The sequence below is a fragment of the Archocentrus centrarchus genome (assembly GCF_007364275.1).
Source record: "Archocentrus centrarchus isolate MPI-CPG fArcCen1 chromosome 18 unlocalized genomic scaffold, fArcCen1 scaffold_23_ctg1, whole genome shotgun sequence".
In the NCBI taxonomy this organism is placed as follows: domain Eukaryota; kingdom Metazoa; phylum Chordata; class Actinopteri; order Cichliformes; family Cichlidae; genus Archocentrus; species Archocentrus centrarchus.
This window is the reverse complement of record NW_022060145.1, coordinates 4,486,911-4,510,991: the sequence shown is the minus strand read 5'-3', so window position 1 is coordinate 4,510,991 and position 24,081 is coordinate 4,486,911. Positions and strand designations below refer to the sequence as shown.

The window sequence follows — 24,081 nt, the reverse complement described above, 5'->3', positions numbered from 1 at the left end:
TTTTTCTTTTTCCTCTCTGCTCCAAACTACTTCTGGATCAAGAAGTCCTTTAAAAAGTTAATTAAAAAAACAAACAAACAAAAAAAAAGGCCAAAAAATGAACGAGCAGTAGTCGTCACCACCACCACCATCAAGATCATTAAATACATCGATATATCCTGCACTGGAGGGGGGGCTGGGTTCATCTGTATTTTAAAGGTGCACCAAAAAAAAAAAAAAAAGAAAGGCAGCGATGCCGCAGATCTGACATGAGCCTCCACAGCCTGTCTGCACCCCACCCCACCGCCCCCGGAAATCTGTACAAACCCGACGACACAAAAAAAAAAATATCATCAAATCAAAAGTCCAAGAAAATAATTCACCATTCGTCACTGATGTGGTCTTCAATCGCTTTTGTTGCTTTTTATTTTAATTTTTTTCCAGTGATCTCTTACAGCACACTCTCGTACACATACCAACAACACCTTTGAACTTAAGTGTCTGCTCTCTGGGAACAGGGCTGGGAGAGAAACGCGTCGGTCCTGGGTTGACATTCTGGATATGAAGGCGTGATGCCAACCAAGTGATACCAACATTCAAAAAAAAAAAAGAAAAAAAAAAAGAAAAAGAAATCATCTGAACAGTTATGTGCTGACATATGCAACGAAAACAAACGCCCAGATTTGTTTCTTCAAAACAAAGGCAACTTTAAAAAAAAGATCCATCATCAGTCCTCCCCTCTCACAATATGCCACTTTTTTTTCCAGTGCACAACTCTTTAAAAGCCATTAAAGAAACTCATTAAAAAATAAAAATTAAAAAAAAACCCTAAAAAGTATGGACTTAAAAGTTGCAGCCCGCAGGATAAACTGGCCTCCTCGGACATGAATGTGTGAAAGATATTAAAAAAAATAAAGACATGGGGGTGGGGGGAAGAAAAGGGAGTGAAAAGGTGAAAAGATGGATGTGCTTGTGCTGAGTTCAGTCTGAAGGTGGAGGAAAAGACGGCGACGAGTGTGTGAGGGCAGGAGGGGGATGGAGGACGGATGGAGTCGGTGGATTTTCAATGTTCATTTTGAGGGATGGGCAGGTGGAGAGGGTCCTTTAATCTTTAACAGCAGAGTTTGTCCATCCAAAGAGTGTGTGAGTGTGTGTGAGTGTGTGTTTGTGTGTTCTGGCTCAGCTGGAGTCCACTCGGTTTTGGAGGAGAATCAGAGCAAACTGAGTCAAAACTTTTGAGTTTTCCAGCAAAATAAGGCTCCACGTTCCATCCTGAACTTTCTGGTAATCATTCAGAGGAAGGACCCCCCCCGCCCCGCTCACTTTGTCCTCCATCCACCCGCCTCTCCCCACCCCTTTCTGGCGGCAGAACCGTGCAGAGAAACAGAATAAATAGGAGGAAGAAATGACAGGAGTGGTCAAAGTGTGACTCCTAAAAACAGAGAGAAGAAGATCGGACATGCAGAAGAGTGGAACGTCTAAGTAGAACGTGACAGAAACCCCTCCCCCCCACAGGGGGGTGGAGAGAAGAACACCGGTCTGTAAGTTCTTCACAACTCAGAGTAATTCAGCTCTGAGTCTCTAATCTGAGCGCCTCGGGGAACTTATGGAACAAAACTTCTAGAAATGTTTTCTAGTCTCAAAGAACTGGCAGCCTGGCGTCAGACCTTACATAACAATCATGTTGCTTTTAAAGTGATCCCACCCTTTAGCTTACATCCTAATCCCACCTACAGCATCATCACTCCTCTCGCCCCCCCTTCACCCTTGCATCTCTTCTCGCTGCTCCTCTGCACTCACAGTTTGAGCTCGTTGGCGATCTTTGAGGCAATGTTCTTGAAGGCGATGGACGTGCCCGAGATCCGCTTGAAACGCACGCCGTTGAGGGAGAGTCGCGGCAGCTTGCACACCTCCATCTCCCACTGGACAAAGTCGTCGCGCGCCGGGTTCCCCGACATGCACAGCAGCATGTAGCGCTCGCGCAGCTCGTACTCGCAGCTGTTGGAGTCGAGCACCTTGCGGATCTCGCGCATCATCTCCATGGGCTCCATGGATGACGTGGTCTTCATGGACCAGGTGAAGCGCAGCGAGCGCGGCTTGACCGAGTCCTTCTGGCTGGCGATGGCAGGAGGGGTGCCAGTGCCACCTGGAGGAGAAGAAGAGGAGAGGAGAAAGATGAGTCATGGAGAGGATGAACAGATGACTGCACCGAATGAGATGGCAAAGTGAAAAGACAAAGAGGCACAGGGAGGAAAAAGATGAGGCTGAACAGATAATGAAAGCAGTCATGTCTAATTTAAAAGTCCATTAAGACCAGACTCTGAATACGAAGTGATGACCTAAAGAGCACCAGAGATGGATTCAGTGTAACTGATTGAGGAAACTTTAAAATCTGAGGGAGGATCAAATTTCAGGAAATGTAGCTACACTCATTATCAATGAATCTGTCATGTGAAAAGTCCTCCAGTGATTTAGTGTCATGCTTTCATTACACTCAGGGAGTTAAAACTGGCACTGATTTTACACTGCAGCCCTACATTTTCCCCTGACTTAGATCGGACTTCATCCTGCTCCCTCACACGACGTCCACGTGTTGTCTCAACTGGCCTGTGGAAGCACAGGTAGCAAACTGCCCAGTGAACTCAGTCAGTGGGTGGTCATCATGTGTCCTTCCTCACCAAACCAACTGTGCAATTTTCCTGAGAGAGAAAGGCTACACTGTGGACTTTCTGCTGGGAAAACATGTCAGTCAGGGTCGCACATCCCAGAGAGTACTGTACATGGTAACTAATCTCAGACCAACAGCTTATTTAAAACCATACATTAGCCTTCATTTGCAATTGTAAATGTGTTTTCTCGATGAGGGGTGACGACATGTTCTGTTTATTTAGAGAGAGAGAGAGAGAGAAAAAGTGTCCAATATACACACATATGCAAAATATTGTTCAAACTGCTGTGTATTTATATGTGGATTGGAGCGCACACACTTCTGAGAACTAACACCACCACAAAACAAGCCCCATTTGTAAATCTTACTTTACACTTGTAGATCATTTCATAGACATTTTGAGGCCAATTTCACTCCATACTCCTCCACCAGCAGAGCCATCACGTCACCTGTCTTTACATAACGCTTAAAGTCCTACTGTGAGGCCAATATTGTAGTTTTCACTATTTTAGCAGTGCTGTTGAAGTGAAAGGTGGCAAGCATGAGTCTACTTAAAGGCTGGCACCGTAAAAGCGTTACCAGATACGACCTCAACAGCAAAGAGTCACAGTATGTGTCTGATAGTGTTGTCGTCATTCTTTGGTGCGTCTTTCAGCTCTCATCTAAGTAACTGCCTGTCAGAGGCAACATTTATCAGTCCTGATAGGCCCAGCTGCAGTTCCTTCAACCTGAAAACTTGAATTATAAAGTATATAATGAATTCTGCTGTCACGTTTGACTCAAGAAATGGCTCACTTCAAAGATCTGAGGAATGATGAGAGAGAGGAACCACAGTTATAACGTAAGGCGCAGAGGAAATCTGTAATTAATGGAAAAAGGCGACTGAGCAGAAAACACAGATCAAAGTGATGAACCTACCAGTGTTTCCAGACCCCGGGGAGGAGTTGTTCTCATCGTTGTTAGAAGAGGAGGACAGACCACCGGACGTCTTCTCAGACTTGTCTACAGTACTGCTCAGAACAGACCTGTGTGGAGTGAGGGGAGGGTGGAGGAGGAGATAGAGGAGTGGACAGATAGAGTGGGGCCAAAAGGGGTGAAGAAAAGGAAGGGAGGGTGGAGTGGGAGAAGACAGGAAAGAGGAAGGAGGGCATAAGAGAGAAAATTAGGAAAAGTGAGAATTCAGAGAATTATTTTAAAAGCAGAGACAAAAGGAGGAAGGAGGAGGAATGCAGAGGAAGGATTGAGAGGGAAATTATGAGGTTTGTGGAAATGAATGAAGACAAAAAGCAAAATTTGAGCACCCCCGTGTGTGTTTGTGCACACGACTCAGATCGCCAGCACATCTGTCAATTACGCCTGAGTGCGTGTTTGCATTTCATGTGTACTTGCACACAAACACACATTGGGGCGCTTGGATTCTGATTTTCCCTTCATACACACACCATCATGCAGGGTCAACCTTCATACCGTCATTCTCAGTCTCTAGGATGCTACCATTCACCTCTAATCTGCCATCCCCTGATTGGTTAAACCATTACCACCATCACCAACCAATTATCCATCCCAGCTCACCCCCTCCCCGCTCCCAACCATTCACAGCAAGCTCAGATCATCTACTCATTGGATCCACTCTACTGATTGGCAGGTAGAGTCTGGGAGGTTTGTGTTTTGTTTTTTTGTGGGTTTTCTGTATCTCACCTGCTCCCATCATCCTGACCCTCTCCCTCATACGGACTCCTCGAAAAAAATCAACACAAGTTTAGTCTTTTTTTGAGGGCTTGTGGCAACAGGTGGGCTCTTACACAGAAAGGAAACCAGCTGGCTAAACACAGTCACGCTGCTCACCATGCCTGCCTCAATCTTCCAATCCAGTCTCTTTGAGCGGTCATGCCAAATGTTTAATTCCACCCCAACTGCTCAAACTGGAGTCTGAGGACTCCACAGCCCACAATGCACTGCTGTGGCAGGTGTTCCAGGTAATACCAGTCCACTGTGAGCAAACACTTGACCATAGCTCCACAACTAAGTAGACTCCTGTACTTTTCAACAGATTTAAAAAAAAAAATGAATTCATAAGTTAGTGTCTATAATCCCAATAGCTACATACTAAGTAAAACTGGGATGCACCACTAAAAATCAGAGCTCTCGTTACTAAGATTTAGTAGTGTGTAAATTGGCACACTGAGCTATTTTAGTAAAATATAACTCAAGACGGCCATAGTTTCAATGATTTATACTCAAACATGCTCAAAGTTTCAAATAATGAGGGGAGAGTATGTATAACTTGCTAAAAGCTCAGTTTCAGACTCGTTACGAGGGGCAGCCAATCAGAAGAAAGTTGGCTTAAAGGCAGAGGCGCTAAAATGGCCTGTTTCAGACTTTCAGTGCACTGACGTCCTACAGAGAGGGCCAAGGAAGGATTACTTTGAGGTGTCAATTATGCAAAGCTACACAAGTAAGAGTCCAATAATTTCAAAAAATATGGAGCCAATATTAGTGTTAATACATATAAAACTTTTTTCCATAACAACTCAACGTGACACTATGGACTCATTTGTGTGGTGCAACCTGTTTTAATTTTCTAAAACTCCACCTGGAAAACACCCAGGTTACGAGCTGGAATTTAAAGAGCTGGTTTAACTAGTTCTGGGACGGATGAGAGAAAGTTTGTGTGGAACAAAATTAAGCAAAGCAGAACAGCTCACTGTGGACCAGGAACAAAGTAATCCGAGGAGAATGGAACAGTATGGAACGCTGGGGTAAACGGCATTACGCTCCGGAGCAGAACGGAGTCCCAACAAAATGGGATGTTAGGAACACCGTGTGAAGAGGAACTGTTTGGATCAAAGATGGAATGGTGTGGAACAGAATGGTCGGCATGGTGAGGGCGAATCCTGGTGCTAAAGGAGGTTAATAATCCCAGCACTGCGTTAAAACCTGTATTAGTAACACTTGACCTACACAAAAGCTGTTTATAACTCTCACACACACACTCCCTGTAAACAACACTTTAACTGCAGCCTATATAACATTTCTCTCTCACACACACACACACACATCCTCTCTCATACCTGCAGACAACAATGAAAACACAAATGAGACTAAAGCAAGAAAAGCAGACGACAAACAGAAAAACAGACAACAGCAAAACACGTGCAGACAACGGGAGGAAAACTGACACATGACAAATTCAGCACTTCATGGTTTAAAATTCAGTCCATTTTGGACAAAGACAAAATTCCTGTTTTCCTTTATTAAAAAAAAAAAAAAAAAAAAAAAAAAAAAAAAAAAAGGAAGAGAAACAAAAGGATAAAGAATAACCAGAAACACCATGTAAAATACCTTCTGCAAAAGAAGCATGGTTAAAAATATAGCACAGGGGGATATGACGAGGAGGAGTGAGAAAAACGGTAGATGAGGAATTCTTGCTTAATAAAATATAGGAAGTAAAAAGGTGAACAATGTAAAATCATTGTGCCATTTTGCATGCCGTTATTTAACTCAATATGAAGGGATGCAAAATGGCTCCCAGAGCAGGAACACTGTGACATCAAGGGAAAACAAAGGACTGATAAGATGATTTGATTTCAAATACAGCTTACTTAGTGATAACTTTCACAGTCCACAACATACAGTATGATAATCACCAGAAATATGTGACTACAATCTAGTCGTATGTTTAGCAGTAGGTTAAAATTTCACCTCCATTATTAGACTTAATTAGAAAATTTCTACCTCTACTTTTTCAAATTTAAGGATTAAAAAAAGTCATTAAGTAGCTTAAGAGATAATACACCTATATAATAATACCATGATAAAACATTACAGCTTCAAACCACCAGGTGGAGCAATGGTCCACACCAAGAAGGAAAATTGCTCTACCTGCTGGTTAAAATGATCCAATACACTGTAGGAGATGTGAAATCTGCTTTTGTGTACATATAAATATAAAATGTGTCAGCATGTATTTTGTATTTAGCCCAAATATGTAGATGTACATAGAAATAAGGTGTGTGTTTACCTCAATGTAGGGATATGGGTGTGTCAGAGCAAATGCTCTGACACGCGTGTGTAAATGTGTATCAAATGTCATACGTGTCTGTGTGTGTGTTTATTCACAACATAAAAGGGGTCTTTTCCAGCCACAGTAGGTCAAAGCCATCCAGTTGTGTTTCTGCTGCTGTTAGAGAGCTAGTGCTACAGTGAGAACAGAGCAATGAATGAATGAAAAGAGTGCAGCCTCCAGGAAAGAGTGCAGCCCCGTCCCTCCTGGGCCCTCCTCCTCCTCTCTGCCTTCGTCCACATCTACAACCAACTACTGCCGGGAACTTATTACACGCGACCTCCCCACTGGGCTCTAACAACAGGACACCTTCAGCCCCCACAGTTAGGGGAAATTCAGATTACGGAGACCAAACTGATGAAAGCAGAAAGGTGAAATGGGTGATGATGGTTTGGTTAGCTTGGATAACGGTTAGCCACATTTAACAGTCCTGGTTACAACTCTAGACTATGGATTCTATCACTGTGCTTCTTTTATTTCAAAACTGAGTAAAATTAGTATCAACTTTGGTCAGTGAGATGACAATTTTTAGTATTACCTCATTAGTTTTTACTTTTTAACTATGCTCCAAAGAGCAACAACATTACCTGTATCTGAAGCTATGAAAAGGTTAAATGTGGGAAATGATCAGCTTGATGACAGATCAGTCTTTAGGCTTGCCCTAAATCGGGGACTCTACAGTGGAACACGAGCTCTCACACACTCTGCCCGGAAAGTAAATGTAAGGGTGAGGATGAAGTAGAGGTAGGTGGGTGGGAGGGACAATGGAGGGACGAAGAGGAATATGGGTGAGGTGTTAATGAGCCACGTGATGATGGAGTGAGTGAGTTAAGTGAGTGGATGGCTGGGTGAGGAGGGGAGTTAGTTAAAAAAACCCAAAATAAAATTTAAAAAATAATGAAAATGGGCCATAACACAGCACTCAAAATCAGAAGGATCAAATAAAGAAAAAAAAGGGGGGGGTGGGGGGGGGCAAACCACAGAAAAAAAGGAGGTGAAAAGATAAAGGCTCAAGGCACAAAAGGAAGATCTCAACAAAAAGCTGCACGAAACACCAAAGGGGGAGGAAATATAAATATATATATATGTAAAATATATATAAAGAAGAGACGTGTATTCATATAAATCAAGGGGTTATATTTAACGTTGGGTATGTTGCCTACCTTCTTGGAAACCTGAACGAGAGATTTCTACAAAAACAAAAGAGGGATAAAGAAAGAGAAAAAAAAAACGTATGTATAAAACGCATGTATCAATAACGTTGTTGTAAAAGACAAGCTGCCCTCTGAGTAGCAAACCTCAACAAAAAAAAAAAAAAAAAAAAAAAAGAAATGAAATCCCCCCCAAACAACAGTCCAGACTCACTTGGGATTGAAGCAGCAACAACACCACAGTTAAAATAAAGAACAACAACAAAAAAAAAGAAAGAAAGAAAAAAAAAAAGTGTTATTGGCATTGACGTGCAATCTGAATGTGTTTAGATGTACCCTTTATTGGTGTGAATGTGTGAACCAACACCTCAGAGGGACTTAATGGGCTCTCTCTGAACATACTCCCCCCCTCCCCTCCCTTACAAAGATGTCCGGGATGATCCTGAAAAGAAGTGTTTGTGAGGTGAAAAGCTCGAATGTGATAAAAACTTTAAAAAGCATTAGAGAGAAATGGGGAGAGAGCAGCTCCTATAAAACACACAAAACACGTATACAAATGAAAATAAAGACATACATATAAAAGCACACGTTAAGCAACAACTTAATCTTTAACACACATTGAGAAACTTAATCTCCTTCAGGACAGACAAATCATCGTTCTCCAGACCAGACAGGAAACAGCAGCAGGGAGATTATATAATGTGTTAAGAAAACACACAACTTTTGTGTGTGCGCATGTGCGTGTGTGCGTGAGAGAGAGAGAGAGAGAGAGAGAGAGAGAGAGAGAGAGAGAGAGAGAGAGAGAGTGTGTGTGTGTGTGTGTGTGTGTGTGTGTGTGTGTGTGAGAGAAAGAGACTGGTCAAAATGTGCAAATGCAACACAATCTGTCAAACTGTGTGTTTGTGTGTGTGCGCATGTGTATCAAGGTGTCCCCAGTAGCGGTATTTATAGTTGAAGGAAAAGTGATATCTCCGGTGTAACCATGGATACTGTCGCCACTGAGCTACAGTATCTCTGAGTGGGAGGCCTGGAGAGTGGCTGTACCCCCCCCGCTCACAACACCATGCATGTAGGCAAGACACTTGATCATTCGCTTTTTTTAAGCAGACAAAAATGACTAAAAATACAAGCATACATATTCTCTCCTCCACACACACACACACACACACACACACACACACACACACACACACACACACACACACACACACAGGATTTTATAATAGACCTCCAGCAGTGACACGATGAAAATGTGAGCCTTACCTGCTCTCTCACTGTTTTACTGTCACTGCTCACTCAGACCTTCCTCATTCTTACCCCCTTTAAAACCTTCCAGTTTTGTCGCCTCCTGTTGTGAGCATCTTCCATTCTGATGTCAGCCTCTGACACTTGCTCTCATTTTGAGGCAGCTACAGTAAAAACTGACTTCTTTAAGTAAATGATATTTTGAGCTATAGAATGGTGACCTGTCCAGGGTCTACCCTGCCCCTCGCCCTATGACAGCTGGAATACTTCAGTCCCCTGCATCAGATAAGTGGAAGAAAAGGGATGGATGGACATCTTAAACCTGTACAATGGTCTCATACACTTCAGTGCAAAGACATCAATGAGCCACACTTCAATGACAAACACTGAGTGTAGTTCATTTGGAGTCACGCTGCAGTAAATGCTGCAGCAGAAATTGTGCGTTCATCCCAAGATAAAAGTAGTCCCCAAAAAAATGCAATAAGTTGTACTATTCTGAAGAAAAATAAGAAAAATAATCACCCATTTACCATTAAACATTAGCCTCACTCTGATTACCGAAACCCATATTTTGCAATAACTACACATGCTTATTGCAGCTTCACTGTAAAACCTTCACTGCAATTTGACTAAATGTCTCAGCTACATCAAATTCTCCTGCAAAATCAATTAGTCGAAATATCATCTAGTTCCTGTATTTACCCAGCAGAGTTAGATAGCTCGATCAAAGCTGGGAAACTGACTTCACTTCCAGAGAAAGTTATAAATATCGAAATAAACAGTGCTGGCTTTCATTAAAATCAGGTACCCATGAGAGCAGTTTCATTGCTGCAACCTGCACTACGAGGCTGAGATGAAAACTAGGCCAGACTGGAACCACAACCAAAATTACTCCTCAGTCACCACTGCTCCAAGCAAAATTATAGAGGACGCACAGCTGTTCCCTTCCTCTCCCTTTCTACTGAGCAGAGTTACAGATCAGCGCATGGTTAGTGACAGATGAGACCAGCCCCTTTAAAGAAATACTCAGTGATGACATGGCCATAGAGCACAATGTTCCTGAGAGAATATGAAATGACTTGTAATGGAAACCCAGTCATTTTCTGGTTCAAGCTGAAACCTCAATAGAGCTTTAAACTGCCCTGGCTCCTGGATAATAGACTAGCTGTTATCACAACTGCTTTGCATTTATAAAATTATGGACTTCCTTCTTCAACCTCATGTCCCCTTCTGTACTTCATGTTTTTCTACTTCCTTTAATTGCTCTCTAACACCACAGAATGAAATCAAGTAATCAGTCTTTACTTTTTTTTGTGCGTTTATGCCCGTTACTCACTTGCGTACAAACTTGGATGTGAACTTGCTGAAAATCCCTGTTGCACCATGTGTCCTTCGGGCCTGGCTATTGCCATGTGACAGTGATGGAGAAGCAGGCCCGCCGGGGTAAGCCGAGCCCTGCTGGTCCCGGGCACCCCGCTGCTGACCTGCATGGAACGTGCTGCGGATGCCCACCCCTCTGGAGAAATTGGTACGGTCTGACACGGCGGCGCTGCTGATGTTGTGGGCAGAAGGGGAGGCTCCGGGTGCCCGCTGTGCCGGGGCACTACAGAAGAGGGTGACAAAAAGGAGGAAAAGAGAAGGATGGATGGTAAAGAAATGGCGATACAGAGGAGGGAACGACAGCAGAGAGGTGGTCATGAAGAGGAGGAAAGAAGTGTGAAAATTTTTTAGAGCAATAAAAGGTTGGAAGGTGTGATAAGTAAAGAGGCGGAGACGAGGAGGTGAAAATGAAAAAGAATGGTGATGGATATGGGACAGGAGACAACAGAGGAGGGAAAAAAGGAAATAAAGAAAGGGAAGGATGAAGCAGACGAAAGTGAAGTGTAGGAGGTGATGCAGGAGGAGAGAAACAAAGGAATGAATAGAGAGGATTGCAGTGAAGAAGAGAGTGGAAGAGGAACACAAAATTAGTCCAACAATTAAAGATTAAAAATCACCTTCTGATGTGCTATTAACATCAGTGTAAGGTCACAAGTATTTACGTCTGCTTAGCGTCTGCTCATCCTCATGTTTCATGTAATCCTTCAAGTCAGTATTAGGGCCACATGAGGTCAGTGGCACACATGCAAATACAAACAGTTAATCCAAAGGGCAAAGCATCACAAACCTTCAGCTCTTGCTTGTGTGCACGCACACACACACACATACTTTTAGCTCGCTGACTGGAACCAGTCAGTGAGCTAAAAGCCTGGATTCGCTTTGTAAGGATGTGCATCTTTCATGGCAGTGTGGCTGCAGCACGCCTGCAGCAGATGGCAAACAAAAAATGCACAAATGCACACACACAGACGCACAAAGAGAGGCAAATGCAAACAAGCAGGAATACAGAAATGAACATTCATGGGCGATGTGCTGTGGTGGGCTGCAGCAGGACCGTGCTAATGCTTCAGGTGCAGATCTTAACAGTCGTGCACCACCTGAAAGTTGTCGCCAGTAACAAGTATGATCACAGTTTAGCGTGGATGAGTGCTGGGATAATGTGAGAGCAGGTGGTACTCATCAAAAATGCAGTATTTTGAGGTGCAACTGAAACGAAGCGGTCCTGTACAATCCCACTAATGCACCTTAAATTCAAGAAAAAAAAGAAGAAAAAAAAAAAGGGGGCTCCATTTAAACCTACAGTGAGGCCGAATGACAACTCAAGTGTATCGCTTAATTTGATGTGGATATGATCATACTGTCCAGCAGATCAAAGGTATCTATAAAAATACACAGAAACACACTTACTTACAGATGCAAATGCAAGGAGAGAAAAGCTGGATCAGGCAGATTAGTAGGGAGCACTGTGACTTATTTTAGTTGTGAAGATGACTTGAGAAATTGAATCAGACTGGTAATAGCTTCCAATTGGTTTCAACATATTTTCATTCTCACCTGCAGATTTAGTCAAAGACTATAGTGACGCTCTGCCAGCATCAACAGAAGACATGTTCTAAGGTGGTGCAGGGGCCAACATTAACGCAGCCTCACGCATTTTCATGGTCACATGTGATGTTACAGTCTGCACCTACCTTATATAAATTTGGATCTTTCAGTGTGCAGCACCACCGGCTTCATTTCATTACATGAAAACACTTGCAGTACGTTTATGAGCACGGTATTTGTTTGAAAGTTTTGCAGACTGAATGGATAAAACAGGAATGGACAGGAGTTAAGGGCACAGATTATGTTCTGAGAAAAGGTGCCTATTTGTCACCCAGGGTACAGTCTATGTGTTGAAGCGGTACCTTCTCTCCAGCGTTCCCAACCAGCTTCTGAACAGCCCAAGCTCACTGCTGAACGACGCATGCAACAGAACAAGACTTCAACATAGAGCAGACAAAAACCACATGAAGCCAACGGGCCACCTTAACATTTGCATGGCTGGAAACAGTCTCACATTTACGCCGTCTTTTTTTTTTTTTTTTTTTTTAAAGAATGGTAGAAAGCTATCACAAAAAAGGGTTGGGGGGGGGGGGGGGTGCTCTCTGTCTGAGTTGCATAACAGATAAGCTCCAGAGAGCATTTAAGGTAGCTGAGAAACACATACAGTCCTTTCACCTTGTACTGTGAGACACGGCTGGCTGAACTAAAGCCCAAAATGTTAAAGTAGCCCTTGAAACAAACACTGTGACGCAGGGCAGCTAGCCAACAGAGGAACACACACACAAACAAAGACTCAGATGGCAAATACACACAGATGACCATTGAGCTTGTCAGGTCAGTACTCCTTTTCATTCACTCAACAAGACATGTCAGAGCACAGTTAATGCTCAATAGATGAAAATGGGGTTTTCCCAGGCAACTTCATAACTGAGGTAGGATTACATACATCAGAATTATGAGGGAAAATCTTCCCAAAAAGAACAAAACATTGAGGCTGGGAATCCTTAAAGGTGACTAATTCCCACACTTCTATCAGCAGGGGAAAACCCTCATCAAACAACACAATGTACCATCAAACCAAATGGATGACAAATGGAAAAAATATAAAGGGCATGCAACAGATAATACAAATGTGTTTTCATGTAAATACAAAGTAACAAAACTACGCCTGCCTGTTGTCTGGTTCTCCCCAGAGCACCTGCACATTTTCCTTTATTTCCTCCAAATGACAGCATATTGAACATTTATAGGCGTTGTCAGTTCCTTCAACTTGCCTATTTTATACTTTTAACTGAGAAGGCAGGTATTTAAAAAAAAAAAAAAAAAAAAAAAAAAAAAAAATCACCGGATTAGCAAACCAGGCTTCTTACAGTTTAACTTAATCCACGTTGTCACGTTCCAGCCTTATTCCAAAATGAATTAAATTCATTTTTCACCTCAAAATTCTACTCATAATACCCCATAATGACTAAGTGAACAAGTTTGCTTAAAATTCTTACAAATTTATTACAAACAAAAATATAACATAGCATTCACAGCCTTTGCCATGGCACTCAATATTGAACTCAGGTGCATCTTGTTTCCACCGATCAACTGTCAGAAAAGTTTCTACAACTTGACTGAGTCCACCTGTGGTAATGTGGGGATGTCAGGGTCGAGGGAAAGACATCCTTGATGATAACCTGCTCCAGAGCGCGCTAGACCTCGGACTGGGGCGAAGGTTCATATTCCAACAGAACAACGACCCCAAGCACACAGCCAAGATAACAAAAATCACTCTGTGAATGTCCTTGAGTGGCCCAGCAGGAGCCCAGACTTAAACCCGACTGAACATCTCTGGATAGATCTGAAAATGGCTGTGCACCGACGCTCCCCCATCCAACCAATGGAGCTCGAGAGGTTCTGCAAAGAAGAATGGGAGAAACTGCCCAAAAATAGATGTGCCAGGCTTGTACCATCATGCCTCCAAAACACTTGAGACTGCAAGTGCTGCCAAAGTATGAGCAATACTAGCAAAGGCTGTGAATACTTATCAATGTCTTATATTTTTACTTTTAATACATTTGCAAGCATTTCATGCAAACCTTTTTCACTGTTGTCATTACGGGGCGTTTTGCAGTGAATTCTGAGGTGAAAAAATTGCCTACAGTTTAATCCGTTTTAGAATAAGGCTGCAACGTGACAAAATGTGGAACAAGTGAAGCGTTGTAAATACAGCTTCTGCATATGGGAACGCAATTCTTGCTGGTCCATAAACGGTTTCCTATGCTGCGAGGAAAACAAAAGTAGTACAAAAAAAAAAGCTCTGGCCTGTCAGAGCCAGAGCTGCTCCCTGCTCATCTTGTTCTCAAGTCCTGCCTGTTCAGTTATGTCTTGACTGGTAAATGAGAGCTCTGAATGTGAGTGACTGGCCAAAGACGAGCTGTGTCAACATTTCCACAGCGGTGCAGCTTTTCTGAGCTCCACAATGTACTTCCTGACTGTTGCTAAGTAACTGGTGAGTCTATGATTGCAAGTCTTAGAAATGTTGACCATCTCGCTACGGTATAGTGGTGAGAACATGTAGAGAACGGATACTACAACAGAAGCAGCACACCCTGCAGAAATGCCAGTGTCATTTAGTGTGTTTGCTGCTGCACTTTTCTTCACAGTTCTGCTTCGTCATATGAGAGATAATACTTCCCATGAAGGAGTTTCATTGAAGTTTTAGCGGCTGTTAACTGCACGCTTCCAAAAAAACTGCACACATTACATCCATCAAGACAAAAAAAATAATAAAAGAACAACTTTTTTTGATTACTGTATATTTTATTCTGCTTTTGTTCTTTTCAATCAACTGTACACAGAATTGCTTTTATTCATGTTTTTTAAGATGCTTTTTATTAACTCTGAACTTCGTGTACATGTAGCTGACTTATTTTTATTTTACTTTGTTCTTTTAACATTTATTTATTTTAATAGTTATTTGTTGTGCTTTATTATATTTGTCATCTTTGAACTGAACTACCCTGCATAAAAGGTGCTATACAAATAAGTTATTTGAGAACCTTCTTATTGTGCTGGCACCCCCCCAGTGCCAGGATGTGTCCCTGTGTGAAATGATCATTAAAAAAAAAAAAAAAAGAAGTTTGTGGTTGGTTTCAGAGCCAATGAATCACTTTATCCCGTCTTCATCTCTTCTTTTTCTTCTGCATCCATTTCAGGAAGGATGACGGTGTGAGTGAAGAGGTGTGCGTGTGTGTGTATGTGTGTGTGATAAGACAAGAGAGAGTAAGAAACTTGCCTGGGCCGTGGTGCGTGCAGGTCAGAGGGGCATGGATGATTGGAGGAGGACAGGGACTTGTGGTGGCGGGGACGCGAGGAGGAGGAGGAGGAGGAGGAGAGGACGGCAGCAGCCGAGGCAGTGGAGGCGCGGGAACCCGGAGTGTTTAGGCTGAGAGGAAGGACGGGGAGGAAGAGGAGGAGGAATGCCCCGCCCGACACATACACGCGTATATGCAAACACACCCACAAACGTGTGTAACACAAGACAGACACGCCAAAAAGAGACACGATCAGACATCCACAGGCACACCGGGCGGGGTTTGTGTGTGGGTGGGCAGGGAGGTGAGGTGGAGTATGGTTAGAAGCAGCACTTATCATACACTGTAAAAGGGGAGAGGGAGCAGGGGGGAGGGGGAGGGAGGGAGAGAAGAGAAAACAGGACACAAGAGGAAGAACAGAGGAAGTAGAAACAAAGCAACACGCACACACTCACACAACAGAAGGACTGGAACAAAGGAGGAGGGTTGGTCTGTTGCTGCGAACATTGCTTCGTTGTGGTTTCACATAAAAAAATCAACCACAATCAAAGGCTTTCTGTGCCTTCATCTTTACATATAAAAACGTACCTGACACAAAAGACCAACTCTTTAACACACAGTTTCTACTGGCTGAGACACAGTCAACTCTTCTAAAAAGTGGATAAAGTCAACAAACATACTTTACAAAGTGCAATTACAAAATTCTGCCTACATTAAAATAAATAAATAAAAAATAAATTACCTCCTGTGGCCTTCATTTACATATAAACTCAGATTCAAATCTGGCTAATCGCCCCTTCAGGGTTGTGTCACTGTGAGCCTTTGGACCTCTTCTAGTGTAGTTTCTATATTGATCTCACTGCCCTGAAGTCCTGTTCTGACCACCTGCACGTGTGCATCTGTGATTCCGACATGGACCTCAAAAACTGGCAGAGAGAGGGCATCGACATCTGCATCAAACTGACTCCCAAGCAGTCCAGACAGGCTCAAGGAGTTCAGGGTTAGTCGGAGATCAGCCAAATTTCAATCAGGTATGCACGGCTTTGTTTATTAAAAAAAAAAAAAACAACAACAAAAAAAACAAAAAACTTGATGACACCCTTTTATGTCCCATAAGTCTCCAATCAGTGGATAATGTATTGTGTTGTCTCTTAAGACAGTTTTTGTTCAATTTTCATCTTTGTAAAACACACTAATAATAGTGATTGATGCTAAATGTGCTGTAGTAATGTGCTACACTAATACCAAAAATCCACAGGTTCCAGCAATCAAAGGTTAACAATAGTTTCTTACACTAAACTGGCTGAGTAAGTAGATAGTCCACTAGGAGATCACGTCACAGCTTGCAATGCCTGATTTACCACTCTTACATATTTCACCCCCCCCCCCCCCCCAGACTTGTTACATCTATTTTATCATCTACAAAGTTATGACCATTACATAACTTATGAATTACTTAAAAAACAAAACAAACAATGCTAACAACTTCCTGAACCCTCCTGCTTATCACCAACGCTGCTATGGGCTATAAATCTCTGCACATTACTGACAGCTTCAACTTGACTTTATCCAAAAAAAAACAAAACAAACAAATCCACACACACACACACACACACACACACACACACACACACACACACACACACACACACACAACACACACACACACAAAAGAGGGACAGCGAAGAGTGGTACCACAGAGAGACAGAGCGGGAGTGAGATATCTCAGAGAGCGGAAGAATGAATAGTGAGAGAAAGAGGGACATTTACACAGAAAACAAACACACAGCTGAGAGAAACAGGATTAGCAGGACTGGTGATGGAAAATATTAACTGGACAACACAGTGTGTGGTGAGAGTTGGAGTGTGTGCGATTTAAATTTGTGCGTGCACAGTCGCCTCTCAGTATGTGAGTGGATAGATTTGTGCGTATGTAAGCTATTAGGAGGTGAATGCAGGGACTATATGGTGCCACTAAGAGTTAATATTCCATCACAAGTCTCTAATCTCCTTAGAGAGAGGGGAGGAAAAGAAAGAAATAAGGAGAAAGATTAATATAAGGACAAGAAAGAGGGGGGGGGAAAAGGAAGCAGGAGTAAAGCAAAGAAAGGAGGTGCCAAGAAAATGTGAGTGACTCCAGAGGGAGGCTCAGCAGCAGATAAAAGAAGCCAAATTAAGAAAATTAGAAAGGCAGAAAGGTGAAAAGAAGGGGGTGGTGCGGGTGGGGTATAACAAGTAAAAAAAGCCCAAACTTCAAAGCATTAGTGATGATCAAATAAAGTAACTTTAAAATCAAAGCAGATGACAACCACTAAGTTAGCAGAGCCTACCATCGTTAACAGACCCACAGTACTAAAAAAGCAATGCTGTCTCAAATGACCGTTTCCAACTGTGAACGCAGGAGAGACTTATCAGATTTTACAGCCTCAACATGGATTTCAACTGAATTTCTCATACTGTAGGCGGTGCGCCACGTTGGAAACAATGAGGTCATTTGAGACGGACACATGAACAGGTAACAAAGCAGCATGAACCATGACCATGAACGCTGCATCATAGTGAGAGATGGTTTTTATGTTTAATGCTCATGGAAAAAGCCCACAAAGCACACGGTTGGTTAAGCATGAGTGATGTGCGTATAGATGTATGCATGGACACGTATGAGCTGTGTGACACCAGTTAGCACAGAATAATCCAAGGGGAACCGGATCTGGACCGTTCTTTTAAAAAAGGGGGTCAAGGATGAGAGGAGAGCTGGGAGGATGAATCACACTTAGGAAATTTAAAATGAGAAATTAGAGAGTGGAAAGTGGGGGGGGGGGGGGGGGGGGGGGGGGGGGTATGTATCGTACTCCACAATAGCCCAATTGAGTAAAGGGGGAGGAGAGGAGGAGGGAAAAAAAAAAAGAAGGATGGAATCTTGACCTAATGCTAATAAAAATAATAAATAAATAAAAAAGGCCGATAGTCAAATAATTGACTATTTGACTTAAATGCTGCTTTTAGCCATTCAGGATTATATAGGATCAATGTTAATTTCTGCACCTTCCTTCACCTTTACCCTCCCAGCATGAATGAGAAGTTTGTTTGAAGGGTATTTTTTTTTTTTTTTAAACTGAAGAGAAAATAGCCGAGTTTGAAGTTTGTGTCATCTTGCATAACGTGCACGCTTGGATGTAGGAGCGCCTGTACGTCGAGGCTTTCTACCGGCCTCCATCAGGCCATCATGGGTAATCTGTAATCTACTGGAGGTTTGGCCTAAATTCCGGAGAGAGCCTGATTTCCATGTCCAGCAGGGCTCACCCCACCCTGGGGGAAGGCTGTGGGCCGGCCTGAGCCAGCTGGCAGAGCTCTGGAGAGTACCAGCCAAGGTCTGGGATTCAGTCACTGAGACAGCTGTGGGAGCGCTTCATTCACAAACCATGGTGAGTGTGTTTGTATTATGTGTATATGAGTGAGAAAGCGCCACTGCCTCACATCACTAGTTGGGCTTTAAATGACGACAAGAGTGCCTGTGAGAACAACTGAGTGTCTTCTCTCATTTGTAATTCTGTGTGTATGTGTGTTGAGCGTGTGTGTTTGCGTACCTGTCTTTGCCGTTCTGGATGCTCTGGTCGAGAGTGGCTCTGTCAGTCAGAGGAGAGTTCCGACTGCGGCGGTACCGGTGACAAGATGCTATTCTGAAAAGATAGCAACAAAAATAAAAATGTTAGAAAAAGCGGACGAGGACGAAGGGTCGATTAATGATGATGCCTGACAAGGTTCAGCAAGCTTCCCAATGAAAAAAGGGAAAGCAACTTAATGACCTAATATGAATTAAATCTTCATGTAATTAGGACTCAAGAGAATTTCCTGCATCAATTAATTTTTATGCACCTCGTCAAAAATTATCTGTGAACGATACAATTACGAAACAATTTATTTCACCTTGCTCCTCTTGAATTGTCGTTTGAAGCCTCTCCACTCCCACGCATACAATTTCCATTACAATGCCAGTTAAGCTCTGTGCACAGTTTGAGGTTGGGCAGAGCTATAATAGATGTCTGTTAGGTCACCGAAGTCCACAGATAAATGAATTATAAACATCTAAGGTGTGTCGACCTGACGGGTGCAACATATCTCGAGAGAGGGAAGTCAATCGAGCAAAGTTTTTACACGCCACAGAGTCCCACGAAGTGGTGTGATCAGGGGCCTTAAACGAAAATGATTCGACATTAAATATTCTAGAACATTTTTCGTATGCATACTCGACTTTTCTAGTTACATTTTGTTTTAATGTTTGTTGACAGGTGTCATATTTATGCATATTTTAAGATACTAAAGTTAATGAAATCAAAACAAATACAACTCCCTCTCACGCAACAGGTTCTCATTGTTTTTTTGTTTTTTTTTTGTTGGCTGACACTGTAAAGACAACAAGCAAGATGGCCAAAAAGCCAACCATACACCACAGTACAACAGCTCCACACAGTTTCACTTTCACAGAGCAGCTGAGACCTTCAAAGTTAAAGGCCACTCATTTTAATTTAGTTTAATAATTAACTAGGATTTATTGGATCTTTGGACCATAGCATGTGCGAAATTATGGCTGATGACGGCATTCACTAAAGAGTCCAGCTCTGTAGAGGAAGCGGTTATTGGTGCACATATTTGTGAGTCTGAATACAACCTTTTTTGTTTTTGATACGGCTTAAATGCAAATCTAACAGCAGTGTGGGTATTAGGTCTCACGGTGGAGGGCGTGGCACTCTTCTTGCGGTCGGAAGACACCAGAGGGCTGGCCGGCACCTTGGTGGTGGAGCTGCCTGATGAACCCTTCCTCCCAGAATCCTCCCCTGCAGACCGGTTGTCTGTCTGAACTCCCCTCTTGGAGTAGGAGGAGCCTAGAAAAACGAAGACAGTGCATCAGACCGTCACTTCTACTGCTTCCTCCACTGAACCTTCTCTTCCCTCCTTCATTCTCCACAGCTTATTAACCTTTATTCCAGCTGAAATCAGGTCCTCCTCTCTATACCTTACCTGTCCACAACACAACTGCATGTCTCCAGTATAAAAAAAAAAAAAAAACTACTAAAATTATGTGCCAAAATGCTAAATTTGATCCTCTCATTCATCTCTTCTCATAACCTAACACACGCCAGCTTTGCCCTTCCCTTCCGACACACACCAATCTCACCCTGGTCAGTGGCTCTGCGATTCTGAGGCTTCTGGTTGGACGACACACTGCGCTGTACCTTAAGAGAGGAAAGAGACGGTACTTTTAACATGTTTAAAACACAGTAGGATGTAAATATGGAAGCCAAGACCTACGTGTGTGATTAAGAACCTCACATATCCAAGTAAAGAGGTCAAGTGCCTTTGTTACATGTATGTGGTCAAGTCAGTGTACTTGTGTCACTGGCTGAAGCTGGACGGGCCCTCATTAAGCATTAGCAGAAAACATTATGTGTTCTCATTATACCTTATGAGGCGGGGAGGGGGCATTTTTGTGGCTTACATCACTTCCAGCCGGGGTTTGATGCAACCTTCGTCCAACTGAGGGAAAACCAAAAAGAAGTTTTAATAAAAGACGAAAAACAAGATGTATATAAAGATGAGTCATGACCTGCCTTGGACACAGTGAAAAATGTATTAAGCAAACACCACGACTAGCTTTTTTAGCAATGTATGAATGTGAGAATAACCTCAGAGTTCCTATAGTCCAGAAGTAGGTATGTAGCCATCACATCATTGTACTTCTGGTTCACCAGCGAGTCCTGGATCTCCTCCTGCGAGAATCCCATCTGCAGCATGATGTCTGCACATACAGTTAAACCATGTTATAATTAGAATGGTGAGCCGACATTAAGTTTATATTTCTCCTAAAGATAAATTATCGTGATATGTAAGAAGAAAAAACAAAACAAAGAATATGCACTCAAAAAAAGGGGGGCAGAGATTTATCATTTTTGTTTCTCTGCCTACCTGTCCTCCTGGGTCCTTATAATCTGGCTGAGGTTCGATGTAGGGTTTGAGTTCGTCCTCCTCATAGCCAACATTCATCCACCGGTCCCTCATTATCTGCTGCTGGGAGCAAGCAGAAACAAACGGATGAAGGGAGACGTGAGTTGGCAAAAAGGACTGAAGGGCAGAAAGAGTGTGGGGAAGGATGAAAAACAGATATATAGTAGTAGTGCTACTTGTTTCTTTTGTTTTACTTCACCAGGAGCCTTCTGTTAGACAATTAAGAGAGTCACAATTCAGACACTACCACTAACAAACATTTTCAGGATGAAGCCCTCAAGATCACGTATACAGTACACTCATTAGGAATAAAGAAAAGAAAAGGATGATGAGCAGGATGATGAGCATTATAGAAAGACGGTATGTCTGTGAAAAGCTGTGAGCAATCACAGCAGGGTTAAGTTAAGAGCTATCGATCCACTGGCTTCTCAAAGCAGATTAGATCATACATCCATTGTTTGACTGAGATGCACTCAGGCACATACATTCTCAAGTGGGTGTAAAAGAACAGGCACATGACTCCTTTCTAAACACTAAACCATGAGTTTGCAGGGTTGCTTCAGCATGTCCAATCAAAGATCAAGAAAAAAATACATTTGTTATGATAGGAAAACCTGTAACATGACAAGCCAATGCAAGCAGCATTGGCAGCAAGCTTGCAGTGGCCCTCTGTCACCTAGTAATATTTTTCATCCAACCAAGTTACCATCCATCCACATTTAGGGCAACCAAATCAAATAACTCTTAACAGGTATTTACTATGTCTTTAAAAAGCATTTTACACATCAGCATCAAGTCCAATTTTACATTCCTATATAAGCTGTAAATACCATTCTTAGTAAATATAAAGTTGGCTTAGCAACAAGCTACATTCAAGATGTCTGCAGGAGTCATACGTTACATTCAGTGGGCTGAAATGATCATTCAACAACTGAATTAAAGTGGATTTTTTTTTTTTGTGACTCGTGTATATGCGGCTCTGCAACGCGTTATACCTCGAGGCTGCCTCTTTTTGAAGGGTTCAGGATGAGGAACTTTTTGAGCAGGTTCTCACAGTCGGTGGACATGTAGAAAGGAATCCTGTATTTACCACGCAGCACGCGCTCTCTCAGTTCCTGGAGATGGGACAGGTGTACGGAAAGTCAACAGTGGGCTCCAATTATCGGCAATTTTAAAAAAAACACACAAATGAAGACAAACACACAGACAAAAGAAGCAGCCAACTATCAATTGCACACTTTGCGATGCATGTGAAGAAGAACTCGATGCCTCATCAGTATTCTGCTACCTCAATCTGATATGGCTCAACTTAACCAAGCTTAACATTACATATGGTTGCAAATGAATTGCAGTTTTATTAAACAGGAACCACATTCATATAAGCCGGCTAGCATTTCAAAAAGCTCTGATTCAATCACAGCTGCAGCACAGTATGTGGGTGATATAAGTGTTAAATACAATTCATGGACTTCTAGGCATTTCAACTACAGCTCTAGCTTTAATACTTGAATATGTTTCTAGTTACCAGCAACATCACAATTTCACTTTTTGTTCAGCTCATTTATTAAGGTTCACGGGTTCAGACACAGAGGTGGTTAATGCATGTAGTAAAAGTTGTTAACACAGCTGCAATGAATGAAACCAGCTCTCAAGGAGCTTATTCTGTCGAGCTCTGCATTTTCATAAAACTCAACAGGAGGTAGAGCAAAAGGCACGCTCAATAAGCCTAGATTATATTTCTCAGGCATTTTAATATCAATACCATCGCATTCAATGTCATATCGCCCACCCAAAATGTGTCTGCACTTCCAGAGTGAGTCATGTGGGTACTGACTGAATGCTCAGTGTGATAGGTGGTGTGTGAATGATTGGTAGCAAGGAAAGCATTAAATCTCTTCTCTTTAAACACCGAACAACAACATCAACATGCACAAATTTGGAAAGTCAATACTGGCAGAGAGATATAACTTTCAACTTTCACCCTTTCTACAGTTCAATTTCTGCATTCTGCAAGGAAGAGGGAAGAGAAACCAGCATGACAAATACTACAACCACCCACAGAATACAGACTTCTACTTATGTAATGTGTGCGCACACACACACACACACACACACACCACACACACACAACACACACACACACACACACACACACACACACACACACACACACTCCTTCTGACCTTGAGGTTTTGTCCATCGAAGGGCAGTGAGCCGCTGACCAGTGTGTAGAGGATCACTCCAAGGCTCCAAACATCCACCTCGGGCCCGTCGTACTTCTTGCCCTGGAAGAGCTCTGGAGCTGCGTAGGGCGGGGAGCCACAGAAAGTGTCCAGCTTGTTCCCCAGAGTGAATTCATTACTGAAGCCAAAGTCAGCTATTTTGATGTTCATGTCTGCGTCCAGCAGCAGGTTCTCTGCCTGCAGACAAACGGCAGAGAAAGAGGAAAGAGGAAGACAGACATTTATTTATTTAGAAACCACGCAGGGATGAATTTTCTCCAGAATATGACATGTGCCAAGAAATGAAACACAAACACTGAAGATTTGATTTGTGTGATATGGTAATGGGCCATTTTGTTATTCACATATGAAAGTTTTAAGATCAGAGCTACAAAAAGTTTAAAACTGAACAGCTGAAAAATTTAAATTAAGAAATTGACTAGCTTATGATCAAATATAACGTGATCTGACATGAAAACGTGTCTGAAGGTAGCGTATTATATCCTGTTACAGACAGATTTCT

At 42.5% G+C, this 24,081-nt stretch overlaps 1 pseudogene; it reads right to left on the bottom strand.

Annotated features, from left to right (window-relative positions):
• Positions 1-849: 849 nt before the first annotated feature.
• LOC115775039 (serine/threonine-protein kinase MARK2-like) lies at positions 850-23,911 on the bottom strand (annotated as a pseudogene).
• Positions 23,912-24,081: the final 170 nt, after the last annotated feature.